Genomic DNA, 22,350 nt, shown 5'->3' with positions numbered 1-22,350 from the left:
TGTCCTGTATTTGTCTGATACACTTGTGACAATAAAGGTACATCAAGCAAGTTTTTGGGAAATTCAGAATGGGACCATTTCTTAATTTTGTTCCTAATAAGCTTGTGATGCCTGATATGTGGATTAAGGATAAGATTATCACTATACCAAGGTCTAGTGGTAAGAACCTAATCTTTTTATGGTTGTGTGGTGGTGTCACTACAGCATCTTGCATGAACTATTGGAATTCCTGTAAAATGTGTGATGGAAAAGAGCATGCATATTGGAATACATGTATGTACAGCAATGGTTGTTACAGCATCAAAATGTTTAAAAAGTGAGCAGCATCAGAAGGACAAGGCAAAGAAAAGAGACATGTGATGTAAAGAAAAAGCAAATAAGTAAAAACGAAAAAATGAAGAATGTTCAGAAGATGCATTGCAGGAAGAAAACGCTTGACTCGTTCCTGGTAGTAATTACTGAGTTAAACATCTATAGCCTTTTTTTTTAAGGCACAGATAATAGATTATGTGAGATTCACGTGGAGATGCATGCATAACTTGGGTAAAATGCTTTCTCCCATGTCCATGTCACACTGCTCTGATTTATCCATGGGGCATTATTCAAATGGCTGTCTTAAGCTATAATTTTGTTGCGTTTTCAGATTGACAAGAAAATGTGTCTGTCAGTTCACATGCATATTCCAGCTGTCCTTTCAAATACATCCTGGTAAGTTTGCTGCAATTTTATTCATTTGTACATTTAGCAGGAATCTGATACTAGATGATACACTCTCTTAATTACATTTGCTTCTGGTCTTGGAACAAATATGATTCTGAAAACCAATTTGTATTTTGTACATTTTATTCATGAACACTATGTTTACAGCAACGCACAAAATAGCATTTATAAAAAGTAAAAAAAAAAAAAAAAAAAAATTCACTTGCTGTTGGTCATGGGTAGTGAAATCCCTATAGATAGCAGTATTTAATCTACAACAAAAACTAAAAACTGGATTGTACTATCTGCTAAATGAGTTGCATTGGCTTAGTGGGACATGAAGATTGGATGCAAGAGGCCACACAATGCATGCGCCCTAGAAGTTTGGGGAAGTACCACAGAGAGGAGCACAGCAAAGGAAAAGTCTAAACAGCTAAAGTAAAGCTGGCCATGCACTAAATGAGTTCAAACAAGCTTTCGTATGAATATTGATATGATCATTCCTACAAAAAATTTGAATAAATTTAACAACTTTTTATTTGCTTTTAACATTCAACTTTGTAATTAATGAAATTTCCCAAACAAAAATGGCATATTCGGTTAGAATTTTGTTCCTTCCACTTTCCATCTTGCGCCTTCAAACTAATGTTGCTTTGACCCCACTAATTATGAGATAATCAATCAAAAATTCTTAAAACAAAAAATTGCCATTGAAATTCTACTAGCGTATAGCCAGTTTCTGACTTTGGGACAAAATTAAGGGGAAAAAAAATTGATATATTAATATATTCATTACTAGTTATATAAGCTTAAAGAGGAAGTAAACCCTGATGGGTTTTACTTTCTCTTTATTCTCCTGCAAAGTAGAAGCATAATGGGCTATCCCATACAAGTCCATTATGTGGCACTAGGGATGAGCTTCGAGTTCGAGTCAAACTCATGTTCGACTCGAACATTGCCTGTTCGCCTGTTCAGCGATCAGTGAACAATTTGGGCTGTTCGCAGCAAATTTGAAACGCCGGAACACCCTATACAAGTCTATGGGAGAAATCTAAAGTGCTCATTTTAAAGGGTAATATGCAAGTTACTGTCCTAAAAAGTGTTTGGGGACCTGGATCCTGCCCCAGGGGACATGGAGCAATGCAAAAAAAAGTTTTAAAAACTGACGTTTTTTCAGGAGCAGTGATTTTAATAATGATTAAAGTGAAACAATAAAAATGTAATATTCCTTTACATTTCGTAGCTGGGGGGTATCTATAGTATGCCTGTGAAGGGGCGCATGTTTCTGGTGCTTAGAACTGTCCCTGCACAAAGTGTCATTTGTGCAAGAAAAAAAGTCTTTTAAAATCACTTGCGGCTAAATTGTCGGCTCCCCGTAATACAGAGAGCACTCAATGAGTGATCTCTGTATTAGCCGACAATTCATTCATTCATTGATAAAAAAAAAAAAAAAGCGTGGGGGTTCCCCTAAATTCAATTACCAGGCCCTTCAGGTCTGACATGGATATTAAGGGGAACCCCGTGTCAAATAAAAAAAAAAAATTGACGTGGGGGTCCCCCTAAATATCCACACCAGACCCTTCAGGTCTGATATGGATATTGAGGGGAACCCCGCATCAAATAAAAAAAAATTGATGTGGGGGTCCCCCTAAAAATCCATACTAGACCCTTTATCCGAGCACGCAACCTGGCAGGCCGCAGGAAAAGAGGGGGGGGCGAGAGAGCGACCCCCCTCCCTCCTGAACCGTACCAGGCCACATACCCTCAACATTGGGAGGATGCTTTGGGGGTCTGTGACCCCTCAAAACACCTTGTCCCCATGTTGATGAGGACAAGGGCCTCATCCTCACAACCCTGGCCGGTGGTTGTGAGGGTCTGCGGGTGGAGGGCTTATCAGAATCTGGAAGCCCCCTTTAACAAGGGGACCCCAGATCCCGCCCCCCCTGTTTGAAATGGTAAGGGGGTACAAAAGTACCCCTACCATTTCACAAAGAAAGTGTAAAAATGGTTAAATAAGACAAACACACTTTTGAAAAATTCCTTTATTAAAAATAAAAAAAAATAAAAAAAGATTCCAGCGGTGCTAATCCACTCTTGATATCCAGCGACGAATCTCCGGGGTCCAGCGATGGATGATCATATCCAGCGACGGGGGATCTCTCAGTCCAGCGCTGTCCATACATCCGTCTTCTGTCTCCTCTCTGGAGACACTGCAGGATCCCGTCGCTGACGTTTCTTATTTTAGGAGGGCGGGGCCACCCGTCACCTGACCCCGCCCCCTCTGACGCTGGTGAAGGGAGCCAGGGGTTCCCCAGTGACGTATGGGTGACCCCGCCCCCTCTTATGTAACGGAAGCCTGCGTTACATCAGAGGGGGCGGGGTCACCCACACGTCACTGGGGAACCCCTGGCTTCCCTCTGTAGCGTCTCCTAATATAAGAAACGTCAGCACTGGGATCCCGCAGTGTCTCCGGAGAGGAGACAGAAGACGGATGTATGGACAGCACTGGACTGAGAGATCCCTCGTCGCTGGATATGATCATCCATCGCTGGACCCCGGAGATCCGTCGCTGGATAGCAAGACTGGATTAGCACCGCTGGAATCTTTTTTTTATTTTTTTTATTTTTAATAAAGGAATTTTACAAAAGTGTGTTTGTCTTATTTAACCATTTTTACACTTTTTTTGTGAAATGGTAGGGGTACTTTTGTACCCCCTAACCATTTCAAACAGGGGGGGGGGCGGGATCTGGGGGTCCCCTTGTTAAAGGGGGCTTCCAGATTCTGATAAACCCCCCGTCCGCAGACCCTCACAACCACCGGCCAGGGTTGTGAGGATGAGGCCCTTGTCCTTATCAACATGGGGACAAGGTGTTTTGAGGGGTCACAGACCCCCCAAAGCATCCTCCCAATGTTGAGGGTATGTGGCCTGGTATGGTTCAGGAGGGAGGGGGGGCCGCTCTCTCGTCCCCCCCTCTTTTCCTGCGGCCTGCCAGGTTGCGTGCTCGGATAAAGGGTCTGGTATGGATTTTTAGGGGGACCCCCACGTCAATTTTTTTTAAATTTGATGCGGGGTTCCCCTTAATATCCATATCAGACCTGAAGGGTCTGGTATGGATATTTAGGGGGACCCCCACGTCAATTTATTTTTTAAATTTGACACGGGGTTCCCTTTAATATCCATGTCAGACCTGAAGGGCCTGGTAATTGAATTTAGGGGAACCCCCGCGCTTTTTTTTTTTTTTTATCAATGAATGAATGAATTGTCGGCTAATACAGAGAACACTCATTGAATGTTCTCTGTATTACGGGGAGCTGACAATTTAGCCGCAAGTGATTTTAAAAGACTTTTTTTCTTGCACAAATGACACTTTGTGCAGGGACAGTTCTAAGCACCAGAAACATGCGCCCCTTCACAGGCATACTATAGATACCCCCCAGCTACGAAATGTAAAGGAATATTACACTTTTATTGTTTCACTTTAATCATTATTAAAATCACTGCTCCTGAAAAAACGGCCGTTTTTAAAACTTTTTTTTGCATTGATCTATGTCCCCTGGGGCAGGACCCGGGTCCCCAAACACTTTTTAGGACAGTAACTTGTATATTACCCTTTAAAATGAGCACTTTAGATTGTGAACGTTCGAGTCCCATAGACTTTAATAGGGTTCTAAAGTTCACACGAAGTTTAGGTCTGTTCGCAGGTTCTGGTGCGAACCGAACAGGGGGGTGTTCGGCTCATCCCTATGTGGCACTTACCTGCAAATGAAGTTATGTCCCCACTGGTGGAAGCATCCATCTTCACCCTTCTTCCTTCCGGACTCCTGCTCTGTGACTGGCCAGAGCCGTGTGATGTCAGCTGGCAGTCACGAAACACGCTGGGGAAGAAACAGTACAGAGGGCTGTTATTTCACTGCTCATGCACCAATGACATCATCGCCACACTACAAGGTAAATATCTCCTCAACAAATTTGAGAAAACATATCTCATGACAAGTTGCGCCCCATTCAGTGCAATAGAACCATTCTAATAGGAATGACTTGAGTAGCTCTTACATATATAAAGGTTCCTACACTACTTTTGGGACAACTTTGACATTGGCTCCTGTTAAAGAAGTCGTATGCAAGTCGTGCCAAAGTTCGGCTGGGATGTTGCTTCAAAGTCACAGCAGTGTGAACTAGGCTGTGCTAGGTTATTCGGAAATGCAATTTAACATTAAGAGCAATGTTACACTGAGAATTTACCAGCAGTATCATTTGTGCTGCTTTTTGCCTTTTGTTTTCAAATTTCAGAACAGTGACTAAAAAAGTAGAGAATTTTAAGTGAAAAGGTGAAAATTCATTTTGGAAAGAATACCCAATTATGTTCAAGGAAAATGAAAATCAGGATTTTGCTTCTACCCTGATTGCATGATTGAAGTCAGCACAACTTCCCCTCATTCAATAAGATAATTAAAAATTCACTTTGCAAAAAGAAAATTCACTTCAATGAGGCATAATTATGCTGATTTTAAGTCATCCAATCATGTGAAAGAAAAAGTTCTGTTTTGTTTTTAAATTTCCATGCACATGATTGGGTGTTCTTTGCAAAGTGAAAGTTCACTATGTTTCAAGCCATTCACTAAGATACATGTAAATTCACTTTAAAAGTGAACTTGGCCTGCTTCTTTAGTACATAAACGCCACCATGTAGAAGTCAGGGATAACGCAATCAGGAGAATAGCCTATATATCACTTTTTTTGGAATATTTGCATGTATGTGATTTGAGGAAAATCATTCAATTTAGGTATTCAGGCAATCATGATTCATAAATTATAGAAGCGGTCAGAATAGCAAGGCTTGCCGCCTACTATCTCTGCGTGGCAACACCTCTACTTTTACCTTTAGGCTTGCCTGTCACATTCTATTTTGTCCTTATTTGGGGAATTTTAAACTTAGCTTGTGCTGCTGTCTCACTCTCCCCCCAACCATAAGATTTCCCTCTCCACTTGCTCCCGTCTGCTCATCCACTTGCTTTGTATAAGGATGAGCAGCTTATGGCCATAGTTGTCCCCTCTGCAAAAATCAATAATTAGGAACAAAAAAAAATTAAAATCAACTAGCTTCAGAATGCCTGGAAGGAGAAAGATTATACTGACAATGCAGAGAAATTGCAGAGGTGCCTGGCTTCTGCTGTGTGTAGACCAACTACTGAATCAATCCCCAAAATAAAAAAAATGTATGAAAATAAAATAAATAATAAAAAATAATATAAGTAGAAACAACAAAACAAACTGTGACTTGTAATATGCAACTATAAAGCAATCTAGATCAGTAAAATTTCACTAGATTATATGGGGGAGGAGTAGTAGTGCATAGAACTTGGATAAAGCGTAAATCCAGACTTGAGGGTGGTTATGGTAGATATGATCAGCCAGAATAAAAAGTATAACTAAAGGCAAAACTTTTTCTTATAGTTTTGAATAGAATTGTGAGGGATTCGAACCCCTCAATTTTTTAATTGCTGTCTGTGTTCCTGTTAGGGAGATTGGCCTTCTCTATTTGATCTGTTTACTGTTATCACTGAAAGTGAAATTAACGACTTAAGCCCCGGACCAGAGCATTTTTTGCGTCGCTTTAACTGATATTTGCTTGGTTTTGCGACATGGCTCCCAGACAAAATTGACGTCCTTTTTTCACCACAAATAGAGCTTTCTTTTGGTGAAGGGGTTAACCACTAGGTGGTGCTGTAGGCGTTAAGTGTGTCCTAGGGAGTGATTCTAACTGTGGGGGGGAGGGGCTGTGTGTGACATGACACTGATCACCGCTCTCGATTACAGGGAGTGCTGATCAGTGACATTGTCAAGCACAACGGGGAGATGCTTGTTTACATTAGCATCTCCCTATTCTTCCTCCCCGTGAGACGATCGCGGGTATCCCTGCAGACATCGAGTCCGTGGGACCCGCGGTCATGTTCATGGAGCTTCCTGGCATGCGCGCCCGCAACCCGCCTCTTAAAAGGCAACATACAGGAATGTTAATCTGCCTGTACGTGCCCTTCCGCCGCAGTATATCTGGGTGAGGCGGTCGGGAAGCGGTTAAAAGAAACTCCCAAATTTTAGGTTCCCAGAATAGGAATAATGTTAAAATGTTCCAATTAGGATACTAGTTGACCATGGTGACAACCAAAGATTCTCTCACTCTCTAAGCTTTTTGCCTTAGGTTGAAAGTAGGCACCTTTGGGTTGTTTTTATGCATTATAATATTTCAGCTGTTTACATTGTATAACGTAGATAACAAATCTGTATGAGAACATAATATTACAGCTATATAAATAAATCATATCACATAGATAACAAATCTGTATGAGTTTTACTATAGAAGTTTTATATAAATGAATTGATGCCCTCCTCCTTTCAATTTCCAATAGCATATCAACAGAAGAAAACATCCTACTCAATGGCAATAATTAACTTATGAATCTCTTAGTGTGCCACAGCTTTCTCTATAGCAGCATTTGAAAAAAATCACCTCTTTAAATGGTTGTAAACCTTTACATATACTCACTGACTTGCCTCAGGTGATATACAAACTGAAAAAAATCCTCCCACATAGGTTGTACCGGTTTATTTGCATCTTCTCTCCTCTACAGTTGTACAAAGTCCAGAATTTGCACAGGATTTATTAGCTCCAGAAGGCAGAGGGCAGGGACATGACGCCACATACTGTATAGAGGAGAACTATCAGGTTCTATAGGAACTGTCAGAAATGACTTGTGTAGTTAGAAGAGGAAGTCAAGAGCAGACGTAAATCAAACTAGGTGCTATAGATTGAGGCAAGTACACACTATATGAGGATATGCTTTCCTAATTTTTCATTTCAGAGGTTTACAATCACTTTTTCCGTCACTTGAAAAAAAAAAACGGATCAATGGTCCCTGCAAAAGAAAACTATTAATACTTACACTATCTCACAAAAGTGAGTACACCCCTCACATTTTTGTAAATCATTTATTATATCTTTTCATGTGACAACACGGAAGAAACAGCACTTTTCTACAAAATAAAGTACGGAGTGTACAGCTTATATAACAGTGTAAACCTTCTGTCCCCTCAAAATTACTCAACACGCAGCAGCCATAACTGTCTAAACCGCTGGCAACAAAAGTGAGTACACCCCTAAGTGAAAATGTCCAAATTGGGCCCAATTATCCATTTTCGCTCCCCGGTGTCATGTGACTCATTAGTGTTACAAGGTCTCAGGTGTGAATGGGGAGCAGGTGTGTTAAATTTGGTGTTATTGCTCTCACTCTCTCATACTGGTCACTGGAAGTTCAACATGGCACCCCATGGCAAAGAACTGCTCTACATAAAGATGGCCTAGGCTATAAGAAAATTGGCAAGACCATGAAACTGAGTTGCAGCATGGTGGCCAAGACCATACAGCAGTTTAACAGGACAGGTTCCACACAGAAAAGGCCTCACCAAGAAGTTGAGTGCGCGTGCTCTTTGGGAAATAGACATATGAGTGCAGCCAGCATTGCTGCAGAAGTTGAAGGGGTGGGGGGGTCAGCCTGTCAGTGCTCAGACCATACACCGCATGCTGCTACAAATTAGTCTGCATCACTGTCATCCCAGAAGAAAGCCTCTTCTAAAGATGATGCACAAGAAAGCCCACAAATAATTTGCTGAAGACAAGCAGACTAAGGACATGGATTACTTGAACCATGTGCTGTAGTCTGATGAGACCATAATAAACTTATTTGGTTCAGATAGTGTCAAGTGTGTGTTGCAGCAACCAGGTGAGGAGTACAAAGACAAGTGTGTCTTTACTGTCAAGCATGGTGGTGGGAGTGTCATGGTTTGGGGCTGCATGAGTGCTGCCAACACTGGGCAGCTACAGTTCATTGAGGGAACCATGAATGCCAACATGTACTATGACATACTGAAGCAGAGCATGATTCCCTTTCCCTCCCTTCAGAGCCTGGGCTGCAGGGCAGTATTCCAACATGATAACGAGCCTAAACACACCTCCAAGATGACCACTTCCATGCTAATGAAGCTGAGGGTAAAGGTGATGGACTGACCAAGAATGTCTCCAGACCTAAACCCTATTGAGCATCTGTGGCACATCCTCAAATGGAAGGTGGAGGAGCGCAAGGTCTCTAACTTCCACCCGCTTCATGATGTCATCATGGAGGAGTGGAAGAGGACTCCAGTGGCAACCTGTGAAGCTCTGGTGGACTTCATGTCCAAAAGGGTTAAGGCAGTGCTGGAAAATATTGGTGGCCACACAAAATATTAACATTTTGGGCCCAATTTGGACATTATTACTTAGGGGTGTACTCCATTTTGTTGCCAGTGGTTTAGAAATTAATGGCTGTGTGTTGAGTTATTTTGAGGGGAAAGCAAATTTACACTGTTATACAAGCTGTACACTCACTACTTTACATTGTAGACAAGTGTCATTTCTTCAGTGTTGTCACATGAAAAGATATAATAAAATATTCACAGGAATGTGAGGGTGTACTCACTTTTGTGATATATTGTACATATCCAGTGATTGGCAAGTCATAACTTTGCTCTTTTCAGGAGCCAAAGCTGTGGAAGAATCCTCACTGTTACATGGCTGGTCTGTGCTGTGGTTCTTTCTGCAAGCTACTGGGAAAACATTGTGTTCCATAGTGGTGAGAGAGCCTTGGGAAGAAATTACAGTATACGGCAAGTAGGGATGGGCTTTATGTTCGGGTTGAACATGAGTTTAACTCAAACATTGGCTGTTCGCCTGTTCCCCGAATAGCGAACAATTTGGTGTTTGCGGCAAATTCAAAAGCCGCGGAACACCCTTTAAAAGTCTATGGGAGAAATCAAAAGTGCTAATTTTAAAGGTTAATATGCAAGTTATTGTCATAAAAAAGTGGGGACCTGGATCCTGCTCCAGGGGACATGTATCAATGCAAAAAAAAAGTTTTATAAACTGCAGTTTTTTCAGGAGCAGTGATTTTACTAATGCCTAAAGTGAAACAATAAAAGTATAATATTCCTTTAAATTCCGTACCTGGGGGGTGTCTATAGAATGCCAGTAAAGTGGTGCATGTTTTACATGTTTAGAACAGTCTGACAGAAAAATAAAATTTCTAAAGGAAAAAAAGTAATTTAAAACTGAATTGTTGGTCCTGGCAATACATAAAAGTTCATTGATAAAAACAGCATGGGATTCCCCCACAGGGAACCAAAATAAAAAAAAAATGCATGGGGGTCCCCCCAAATTCCATACCAGGCCCTTTAGGTCTGGTATGGCTATTAAGGGGAACTCTGTGCTAACATTTTTTAAAAAAATGGCATGAGGGTCCCCCTCAAAATCCATACCAGACCCTTCAGGACCCGTTGTGTAGTCTGTCTCCATAGTCTGGGTATTTAATAAGTGTGGTCTTATACTCCCCTTGTATGTTCTAGCTGATGTCATTGTCCAGTGGAATAGAAAGTTTAAGGCAGGGGTCAAGTCCTGGGGAAAAAAGTGTCCAAAATGTCTGATGTAACAGAGGCAGGTTTCCGTTACATCAGAGGGGGGCAGGGTCACCCATACGTTACGGGGAAGCCCGGGTTTCCCCTTGCGTCAGAGGGGGCGGAGTCAGGTGACGGGTGGCCCCGCCCTCCGCATATAACAAACGTCAGGCCGCCGGAATCCCCGCAGTGTCTCCTCAGTGGAGACAGAAGATGGATCGATTTGCTGCGCTGATTCCGATGAGCCATCGCTGGACCCCGGAGAGATGATCGTCCGTCGCTGGATAGCAAGAGTGGATTACCACCGCTGGAATCTTTTTTTTTTTTTTTTTTAATAAAGGAATTTTTCAAAAGTGTGTTTGTCTTATTTAACTATTTTTTACACTTTCTTTGTGAAATGGTAGGGGTACTTTTGTACCCCTTACCATTTCAAACAGGGGGGGCGGGATCTGGGGGTCCCCTTGTTAAAGGGGGCTTCCAGATTCTGATAAGCCCCCCGCCCGCAGACCCCCACAACCACCGGCCAGGGTTGTGGGGATGAGGCCCTTGTCCCCATCAACATGGGGACATGGTGCTTTGAGGGGTCACAGACCCCCAAAGCATCCTCCCAATGTTGAGGGCATGTGGCCTGGTACGGTTCAGGAGGGAGGGGGGGGGTTTCATCCCCCCTCTTTTCCTGCGGCCTGCCAGGTTGCGTGCTCGGATAAAGGGTCTGGTATGGATTTTTAGGGGGACCCCATGTCAATTTTTTTTTTAAATTTGACGCAGGGTTCCCCTTAATATCCATACCAGACCTGAAGGGCCTGGTAATTGAATTTGGGGGATCCACACGCTTTTTTATTTATTTATTTATTAATTTTTTTTATCAATGACTTTCAATGAGTGTTCTCTGTATTACGGAGCCGACAATTCATAATAGCTGCGAGTGATTTTAAAGGAAATTTTTTCCTGCATAAACTACACTTTGTGCAGGGACAGTTCTAAGCACCAGAAACATGCGCCCCTTCACAGGCATACTATACACCCCCCCCCCCCCACGAAATTTAAAGGAATATTAAATTTTTATTGTTTCACTTAATTATTATTAAAATCACTGCTCCCGAAAAAACTTTTTTTTGCATTGATCCATGTCCCCTGGGGCAGGACCCGGGTCCTCACACACTTTTTAGGACAGTAACTTGCAAATTAGCCTTTAAAATTAGCACTTTAGATTTTGAACGTTGGAGTCCCATAGACTTTAATAGGGTTCTAAAGTTCACACGAAGTATGCTATATACTAGCTCCGTCGAATCTTCTTTATACATTCGACAGACACCATAAGCCTTCAAAGACAGATTCGACTGTAATTCATGTGGATTTTTGGACGAATGCAATTTTTGAACGAAAAACTAAATAAATAAAAACGAATTTCGGGAGTAACTAATTAAATTAATTTTTCAGACGAAAACGAAATTCCGAAACAAAATATTTTACTCTGCACATGTCTAGTTTGGATAACACAGGGTTAAACGGAAAGGTCATAAATTAACTGCACATTATCTGGACAGAATGCTTGGGGAGATAGTGATGTGTTCCTGCTTAGGAGATGTATGTTAGCTTTGGGGGCTGCAAACTCTGCAGAGCTCCAACACACACTCGCTGCTATTCCAACCCTTCACATATTTCCACATAAACTTCCCTCCTGGCATTAAACTTTGCCAGGTATTGTGCTCAGCTTACCACCCCAAACTGATGTTCCTCCCTCAGCTCACCTCTCTCCCTGCATGTCCTGTAAGCAGAATAGCTGTGCTCCTCCTCTGGGTTCTCTCATCATATGGCACTGAAAATAGAGGAGGGGGGGATTCAGCGGGACTGGTGGGGAGGAGCGCATCACGAGAGGTCTGACTAAATACAACCTCTTAGCAGCAGGGACCTGATCTACCCATCAGCTAGCTGTGATTGACAGGTAGATTGAAGCGGAAGCTGTCATGGGGCCCTGCCGCACAGCTCGCATACTTCAAAGTCTTGCAGGACATGGATGCTAACGGAAACTGAGTTCCTGTTGTGGAAAAAGTACAGGAACTCCATTCCCATGCGTTCCTAAGGGACACAGCCCCCATATGTGGAGAGGGGTACCCCTCTGCCCACACCCTCTCCAACAATTAGCGTCTGCTGTTGGATAAATCTGTGACAATCTTGCTGGGGTTTGGTACCACCTAGTCAGAAATTTATATGACATTTCCTGGATTTGTGAACTTATAAATGTATGATATGTAGATTCAACAAGATTTTTAATTTGGTTCGGAGTAAAGTTGTAGTTTAATTCATTTTCCCATTCTCTAATGTAATATAATGTTATGTTTTTCTTGGTCCCAATTACTAATGTATGCATTTGTGATAGTAAATGGCCAGCCCTGACTGACTATCTTCACACATCTTGATTCAAATATAGTAAGCATATTTGTAGGCCTTATCATGGTTTTAATTTTATTAAAAAACATACCAGTTGATGATACCTCCATTCAGCCATTGGTATTGGTCTTAGCTTCTGCAATAGTTCCACTAGAGGCAATAATATTCCATATAGGGCAAATTTGCCCCATGACGTGTCTCAATCTTTCCCCCATGTCCCCATTAGTCTCTCTCCTTCCCCCGGCAAAAAACAAGGGAACCCTTCCAATGGGACCAAGGGGGATACCCAAGGGGCATACTCTCCTGAGTTTATCCCAAATTTTTTATGTGTTTTGAGTTAATGGTGATGTCCATTTTGAGAGCCCTCTGTTCAACTTCGAAATCCAAGGTAATCCTGTAAATTTCCTTCCTGCCATTGTTTGTTCTAACATTATCCAAATTTTATTGGGTTGGTCATGATACCAATTTAAAATATGAACTAAGGCTATTGCCCTGTAATATGACCTAATATCAGGTAATTCCATACCACCTTCCAACCTCCCTTTGCATAGAATATGGTACGTGAGTCTTGGTCGCTTGTTATTCTATATAAAGGAAACGGAAGCCCTCCTTATATTTTTGAAAAAACTCTGTGGGATTTGGATTGGCACTTTATATAAAATGTAAATATAATTATATTATATTAAGTATATTCCTTTTTATTGCATTCACCCTTCCGAACCAGGTTAGTAACTGTCCTTTCCATCTATTCAGTTCCTCTATTACCCCTTCCATTAGAGTATTGTAATTCAGATCATACAAGAGTTTAAGATCCGCTGAAATATGTATTCCCAGATTACACCAAAGACTTTTTATTCCATACAAAAGGTTAGGAATTCTGCAAAGTCCTGATCATGTCAGTAGGCATGTGACTTGGCAGGATTACCGACTTTTCAAAATGTATCTTAAAATTAGATAATGCTCCAAATTTGGTTACTTCTGCCATCAATGCTGGTAAAGAGGACTGTGGTGAGGACAGATAAAACAATAAGTCATCCGCATATGCCGATACCTTATGGTCTCGTGTCCCAATACATGTCCCTCGTATGTCCATATTTCTTCTTATTTTACATAAGAAAGGTTCTAATATCATGTAAAACAATAATGGGGACAGGGGACACCCCTGTCTTGTACCATTATATATCTGAAAGTATTTTGACAAGGTACCGTTTACTTTAACTCTGGCTCTTGGTGCTACATACAGTGCCAATATCCAACCCATCAAACGATCACCCACCCTCATTAGTCTTAAGACTTCAGTCATAAAACCCCAGTTCACCCTGTCAAATGCCTTCTCGGCGTCCATTGATATTATTTCATTAGGTGTCTTATCCGGTCCGTTTTCCATCCATGAGATGGTATTGTCTCTGGCCTCCCGGCCCTTCATAAAACCTGTTTGGTCAGGGTGAACTAGTTTTATAACATGATCTTGTAATCTCTGCTCCAGACTCTTTGCCAAAACTTTAGTATCAGAGTTTAGCAAAATAATTGGTCTATAGTTGAAACAATATTGTGGATCTTTTCCTGCTTTTGGGAGCACTGTAATATAGGCCAATAGGGCTTCAGGAGGTAATGGATTTGATGTGTTAATTGCATTAAAGTATTTACACATTGGAACACCCAATTTTTATACAAACTTCTTATAATATAGGTTTGTAAAGCCATCTGGCCCTGGGCTCTTCCCCATTGCCAGATTTGCTATTACACCATTCACCTCTTCAACCGTAATTGGCCTATTTATTTCCTCAGGTACTTCCGTTGACAAGGAGGGCATTCCTGAGGACGTAATATAATCTCTAATTTCCATTGATCGCTGTTCTTTGGTAACATTCAGTAAACTAGACTGAATATTATAAAGAGATTCGTAAAAAATCTATGAAACTCTGCCGCTATGGCTTGGGTTTCCATAATTTTCCTATTTTGTACTATTAAATTATGAACGTGCCTGGAGTCCTGCTGTTTTTTAAGCTGTCTGGCTAATAGATGTCCACACTTATTATCCTGTTCATAGAACCGATGGGCATAGAATCTGGACTTATTCTGAATTTTACAGTCCATATATTGTGTCAGTCTACCTCGCAGAATTGTTAATCTCTCAGCATCTACTAGGCCTAAAGATCTTTTATGTTTTATCTCTAAATCATTAATTTCTTCCAACAAATCTGTGATTTCTTTCTGTTTTTCTTTTTTAATCCTGGACCCAAGAGCTATCAAGTCTCCCCTAATCACAGATTTGTGGGCTTCCCACACAGCCTGTTCAGAGGTTTCTCCAGGCACGTTCAATTATAAATATGTTTTCATTTTAGGTGTTAATACCTCAATTGTATGACTATCATCTAACAAGTTCTCATTTAACCGCCATGTTCTCTCTAAATAGTCTTTTGAAACTGGCTATATGGTCATAGTTATGGGAGCATGGTCTGAAATTGTTATTGGCTCTATCGTACATTGTCGGATCCTTTCCAAGTAGAACTGGTCTACAAAAAGAGATCTAAACGGGAATATATATTATGTATTCTAGAATAATAGCTATAGTCCCTTATTTCATTATGTGTTGCACGGCGTCCATCTACCAAATGGAAAAATCGTAAAAGCTGTTTTAAGTGCTTTAGGGCTTTGAAGGATATGGGGGTTTTACCTGTCAAACTATCCATATTTGGATTTAACACTAAGTTAAAATCTCCCCCCAAAATCAGAAATCCCTCTCTATATCCCTCCAAAAGTTTTAAGGTATTTATCAAAAAATTCACTGTTCCTGTGTTTGGCGCATAAACTGATGCAAAAGTATAACAATAGCCATTCAGCCTTGCCTTTACAAAAAGATAACGACCTTCGGGATCCACCTGGGAAGATACAACCTCCATTGGGCATGTCTTTCTAAATGCCATTGTCACCCCTCTTGCTCTTCTAATCGGTGACAGTACGTGGAACCATTGATTGAATACATATAAAGGCATATTTGGTATATCCCCCTTCCTAAAGTGTGTTTCCTGCATAAAAATCACATCTGCCGCATATCGGCGTAGTTCTAGCCAGAGCCGGTTTCTCTTCTGGGCTGAATTTAGGCCTCTTACATTATACGATATTACCTTAATGGGTCCTGCCATATCTCTCTATTCTTTACATAACTCCATGGGAGTGGCGACGAGGAAGAAGAGGGGACGAGAGAAAAGGAGGAGGAAAGGGAAGAAGAGAAAGAGAAAAAAAAGGGGGGAAGAAAACCCCAAATACCCACCCCACCCACCCCTTCCCAAAACCCAGTGTTTCCATCTGGGTTATCTACCCATCGCAGAATTTCCGGTCCTTTATATCAGACCTAACCTAATGAGTGAGTTGTCTTTTTTACCCGCACCTCTCGATCTTGATAACCCCCTACCCGGACTAATTATTACGAGTTACCCTATAGTACATACTTCCCCTCTACTCATATTTCTTCTTCCTTTTATATTTACCTCCCCTATTATATCTAGCCTCTTAGACGGGAGGGAGAGGTGGGGACAAAGAACAGGAGAAGAAAAAAAAAAAACATGAATCCCCTATAACATCATGTAAACATACATGTAAACATACAGTTAAAAAGCCTCATCCTAACCCCCAACATGTGATAGTATACCTTCCACAGACTTTTAATAATAGTACAAAAAAAAAAAAACATTGATCCCCTGTAACATCATATAGGTATACAGTTGAAAAGCCTCATCCTAACCCCAAACATGTGATAATATACCCGTCACAGACTTTGAATACTAACACACATCAAGAAAGGAAAAAAAAAATTCCCCTTCTTTTTTTTTTCTTTCCCCTCCCCCTTCCCTTTGCCTCCCTTCCCCCCATGTAAGGGTATACCCTCCCTAAACTCTAAGTGCTAATAATTATCTTACCCTTTAAAAATTTGCCCCAATTTAACCATTTATGTGAAATAAATAAATAATTAAATAATGAGGGGGGGGGGGGGGTGTACCCTCCACAAACTTTAAGTGCTAATACATATCTTGCCCTTTGAAATTTTATATTAAAAAAAACTTGTCCTAATGCTCACCTCCTTTAGATTCCACAATAAGACCCCTTCCCATATTACACCCAACTCCTTCTTGGGGAAGGGGTCTTTGTCCCTCAACACAAGCAATACCTTGTAAGGGAGAGTGGCAAAGCCTTCCTCACTTGCAAGGCGCCCTTGTCCCAATGTTTAGAGACAATTGTCCCTTCATCATCTCCAATACCTTGCAAGATACCTCCCAAATGTTGAAAGGTATGTTGGTTGATTTGATACAAGAAGAAGGGAAGAACACACACTCACTGCTCTTGTTTTTCTGGGTGCATTTTAAGTGAAACCTCAAGTTGTTTTTAATGTTTTTTTTATTTTATTAAAGGAATACATTTACTGTGTGGCCGGCACAGTGGTGTAGTGGTTAGCACTTTCACCTAGCAGTAAGAAGGGTCGCTGGTTCAAATCCTGCGTGGGTTTCCTCCGGGTACTCTGCTTTCCTCCCACACCCCAAAGACATGCTGGTAGGTTAATTGGATCCTGTCTAAATTGTCCCTAGTATGTATGAATTTGAGTTAGGGACCTTAGATTGTAAGCTCCTTGAGGGTAGGGACTGATGTGAATGTATATGTAAAGCGCTGCGTATATTGACGGCGCTATATAAGTACCTGAAAATAAAATAAATACTGTTAAGTAACACAATGTACAGACATAAGGTACCCCTCAAGCAGGTTATTTAAAAAGATTATTGTATTTTTAATATTGCTCTTTAAGTTGCATGAAAATACATTCTTCTTGCTGAATGGAGTTTTAAAAAAGCTTTTCATAAGCTTTGAAAATAACAATATGGGGTAGGATGATTGGACTCTATTCACAAGGCTGCCACTGATCTGTCAGATGGCTGAAGATCAGTTGAAAAAAAAAGGTCATTGGTCAGGGTTATAAGGAAAATGGGGGGGCGGGGTGATCTGAAGGAGTGTAAGTAATTTTGCATGAGTATGACTTCTTATTGCACCCGCGATCTCCCTCTACCCCCTATTATAAGCTGAACACTGACTTTTATTTCATCAAATAATTTAGGCTACATGTGCCATGAGGTTCTTTTCTTTTTACCATGTTATATCCCACCAGTAAGGAGCCCCTTTCACTATGGCTTGAGTGCTTATTCATCTTCTACAGGATCATACTGATGAACTGTCCAGTTCAATGGCAGCTATGTGTGTATATAGCAGGCTGCATCAGTAGCCAATTTTGTTCCTTATTGTCCTTCTTTGAACTGAGACAAAGTTAAACAAATACACATTACTCCTGGCATATTGCGCCATGCCAGCTAATGTTCAACAGCCTGTATTTTTCTCTATCCAAGACTAAGCGTTATTTAGATAATCTTTTTTATTTCCTAGATAAAACCCTGGAACGATACAAAAGAGAATATACACACCAGATGGGTAAATCCATCATAAGCTACCTACAGCCGTCAAGCACTTTTAATTAGCTGAGTGAACACAGTGTGCAGAGTACAAAATAAAAAAAGAAAAAGAAAAAAAAAGAAAAAAAAGCTCACTCATAATAAAAAGTCCATACTTTTCTGTGAAAAATCCCATCTGAACAGCCCCAGACGCGGTCAATCACTCTAAAAGCCACCGATGGTTAATTTGATTTTCCAATATAAAATGCAAATCAGTTGGTTAAGTGGAGTGGCAGACAGAGCAGGGCTTCTTTCAAAGCATCAACCTAAATGGAAGCAGACAGAAAACTGGCTTTGCAAGGAAAATTTTAGCATTTTCGTTTGATTAGTGCTACAAAAATTTAATTAGCTTGACTAATTACAGGACAAATTGCTGTACACCAGAGAAAAGGCAGAGCTGTTTTTATCTTTGCAATGCCCTGTGTGTATTTTAGCCCAAATGCTATCAGCCAATTTGTGATAGCTTTATTAAATGAAAAGAAGACGGTACAACAGCCCTCAGCAATTGTAGACAGCCTAATATATTTAATTAGAGAAGAGGAACATGTATATATCTATATGTCACACAGTTAACATTTGGAATCTATGTATCTAAGCAGTCTGTGGTTTTAAAGTGATAGTCTACCTTTTATAGCCCAGACAATATAAAATACTGAAGCTTTTATTTAAAGTGTAAGGATACTTATAATTTCATTTTTGGGGCATAAAGAGCCTCATTGATTTTTTTCACAGCCTTGCTTTTGGCATTCTCAGGACCTTGGCTACAATACTACATGTCCATCTCATACTTTGCCTGTCCCTGATGTGCATCTGGTGGCCAAGCAAGTGCTGACTGATAGAAAATAATGTCTAGTCATGGTCCCCTATCTGGCTAATTCATTCTAAAAGTACATAGGCGATTGGAAAGAATAAGCTGTAGTGTGACAGCCCATGGCTGTAGGCACTAGAGAGTGTGAAATGTGAAAGAAGGAAAAAAAACTGCTGTGATGAGGATTAGGGTTTTATTTTTTTGAGGGTAGGGAGTGTGGTTCAAATCCAAAAATAGCAGAGTCTAGTTCACATTAAACCAATGTTGGAATACCTTGGTATGCTATACCTGGTTTTGATATGAAAAACTTTTTAAAGGCCCTACAGCTATTCCAAATTGTCAGTATTCTTCCTGACTTTATCTAATGTCTCTGCTATTGCTTATCACAAGCTGTGTTAATTTACTATAGGCAAAAATAACTGTTGTTTTGATGTTTTGTAACCTTTTATTTATTAAAAAATACAAGGGATAACAATAAAGATTGATTTATAAAGGTACAGAGTATGTTCACTTAGCTTAGAATATAAAGTGCTGCAATGCTTACTTTGAATATGCAATCATATGCAAGGTAAATAATAAAACCAAAACAAGTGCCAGCAATCAGCATCAGGGGTGGCCAGATCCGCATGGCTACACTCCATGATTGTATATGCTTTAGGGCCAGTTCACACCATGCCAGCAAAGGAATCACACAAGAACGTGCTGTAAGTTCCCATGCAATTCACACCACATTCAAAATGCAGTCCATTGGTGATCTGCAGCAGGTGTCAATAATACGTCGCCACCCTAAATTCAGGTCGCAAATGCAGTCTGGTGCAGTGGGTTTATAAAAGTGTGCATGCACTACTTTTGGTGTGGTATGGTGCATTTTCAGCCCATTCAAAATGAATTGGGCTGAAATCGCACCACATAAAACTGCATGTGATTCCTGTGTGGGTATGGTGTAAAGCAGCCCTTAAGTGACATTTAAACAAAATCCATCCTGACACCAGCACACAGCAAGCATATACATATAAGTCAACCAAAAACCCAATGGTAGAATACCCAACTAATCAACCTAACAGACAGAAAGCCTAAGTACAACTAACTTTATACAATATACTGTATACAAAAATGGGGGGCACAGAATCACAGAGGGAAACTGGAGGTACCGGGGAGCAGATGGGAAGGGGGAACAAAAACTGGGATCAGGAACAAGGGGGAGCAGGTACAAGGTAGCAGGGTACAGGGTACAACACAGGAGCAAAATCAGGATCAATGGCAAACAGAATCTGGCAACAGAAAAACACTGGATTGAGAGGCACTAGCAGCGGAGAACCTAAATACCCTCCCAGCAGTTAGCATCAGGTGGAAACTGATTACTGGAATCTGCTGGGTTCTAGGAGACACCCACTTGTGGACACTGGAAGTACAATCTTCTGCATTGGGAAGCACAGTGCCACCAGCAGGTGAATCAGGTTCTGACAAAAAGATTTCCCTTGATTGGATTGGAACATGATTTGATATTAGAGGTAGATGCAGCTTTACCATATTAAATAAACTAAATAAACACTTGCTTTGCAATATAAACATTTAATTATGCTTAAAGCTTTACTTAACCTTTACAGAAAATATTTAAAGGTCATCTAACTCTGTAGAACCTCTCTTCCCCTCCTCCATGCTGTACTTACCTCCACCGATCTTGAGCTTCCAGTGTTGCTACAGCCAGTCTAGCAGTCTGGGGATTAGACATATCTGCTCTTCTCCCTTTTCTCTGTACCATACATCCCAGACAGATCAGATTGATTCTGGTCATCACCATTACATTGAATTTATTTGGTCTGCCCAGAGGGAAACTGGAGAAACCGGGAAGCAGATGGGAAGGGGGAACAAAAACTGGGATCAGGAACAAGGGGGAGCAGGTACAAGGTAGCAGGGTACAGGGTACAACGCAGGAGCAAAATCAGGATCAATGGCAAACAGAATCTGGCAACAGTAAAAGACTGGATTGAGAGGCACTAGCAGGGGAGAACCTAAATACCCTCCCAGCAGCTAGCATCAGGTGGAAACTGATTACTGGGATCTGCTGGGTTCTAGGAGACACCCACTTGTGGACACTGGAAGTACAATCTTCTGCATTGGGAAGCACAGTGCCCCCAGTAGGTGACCCAGTTTCTGACAAAAAGATTTCCCTTGATTGGATTGGAACATGATTTGATATTAGAGGTAGACACAGTTTTACCATATTAAATAAACTAAATAAACATTCACTTTGCAATGTAAACATTTAATTATGCTTAAAGAAGTTTTACTTAACCTTTACAGAAAAAAGGTAAAGGTCATCTAACTCTGTAGAACCTCTCTCCCCTTCCCCCACTCTGTACTTACCTCTGCCAATCCTGAGCTGCCACAGCCAGTCTAGTGGTCTGGGGATTAGACATATCTGCTCTGCTCCCTTTTTTCTGTACAATACATCCCAGACAGATCAGATTGATTATGTTTGGTCATCACCATCACAGTGAATTTATATGGTCTGCCCAGAATACTGGACTGGCTTTGGTAGCCATGATAGCTCAGGAATGCCAGAGCTAAGTACAGCCGGGACCAAGGGGTTGTAGAGGGTGTATGGTGTTACTTCAGCTTTACATTTTTTCTTCAAAGATGAACTAACCCTTTAAGGCTTGGTTTACACTTGTGGTCGGGGGAGGTGGGCGGGTGTAAGAATAGGTGGTTAAGCTAAGTTTTGAATGCCCCCAACTGTCCCCCCTCTAAGCTGCAAGGGCAAGAAAAGTACACACACTGTGATGTTTTTCTTCTTCATAGCTTGGCACAAAGGATCCAGCCTGTCATGTTCAGGGGCAGTATTGCTTTCAAATTTGGTCAGCAGCACCTGCACCGCTCTTCAAAGATAAGCTTTTAGAATAAATAAACTCCAGTGTGTAGAGGGTTTTTGTTTTGTTTTTTGTTGGACAAAGAGACCAGAAGAACCAATAGACAATACACATACAATGCTGGAAATTGGTGTAAGGCTACACCAACACAAATTCTGAAAGTTAATTATAACATATAATATATAGGAACATTTTAAAGAAAGATACTTAAATGCTACTCTACTACTAAAAAATGTCAAACAAAAGTATATCATGTGACAAATCATTTTTTTCAAAACGAGTAATAAATAATTGAAAAACAATTAATTTGCAGATTAATATATGCTTATCTTTGGGCAGCAAAGCTCATTGCTTTGTCTTTTTTTTTAAGTTCCATCAAATTTTTAAGACAAAATGTGGCAATCACAGTAATTCCAGTAACATAATTGCTGTGCTAGAAACATATTTTCTGCATTAAAGGTCATTTGAAGGTAAGCAATAAATACATTTGCTAAGATTCATATTTTTCACCATAAGTTGAGTAGGATATTATTCATGTAATTTAAAAATTAGTGTTTTACAACCTTTTAGAAAAACGGCCTTAAATGGAAACCTCCATCTTGTATAATT

The 22,350-nt window shown here is 40.7% G+C and overlaps 1 long non-coding RNA gene across 4 annotated transcripts in view; it reads right to left on the bottom strand.

The window, feature by feature from the left end:
* Positions 1–22,350, bottom strand: part of LOC143940936 (uncharacterized) — a 277,425-nt gene that overhangs the window by 80,079 nt on the left and 174,996 nt on the right. For all 4 annotated transcript variants that reach the window (XR_013263956.1, XR_013263959.1, XR_013263958.1 and 1 more), the window contains one exon: positions 4,457–4,575. This is a non-coding gene — a long non-coding RNA (uncharacterized LOC143940936). The remainder of the gene's footprint in view (positions 1–4,456; positions 4,576–22,350) is intronic.

The sequence above is a fragment of the Lithobates pipiens genome, unplaced genomic scaffold, assembly GCF_037356315.1.
Source record: "Lithobates pipiens isolate NorthernLeopardFrog02 unplaced genomic scaffold, aLitPip1_a1.2 Scaffold_3, whole genome shotgun sequence".
In the NCBI taxonomy this organism is placed as follows: Eukaryota; Metazoa; Chordata; class Amphibia; order Anura; family Ranidae; genus Lithobates; species Lithobates pipiens.
The sequence above is the reverse complement of the archived record's forward strand: the minus strand, read 5'-3'. Positions and strand labels throughout refer to the sequence as shown.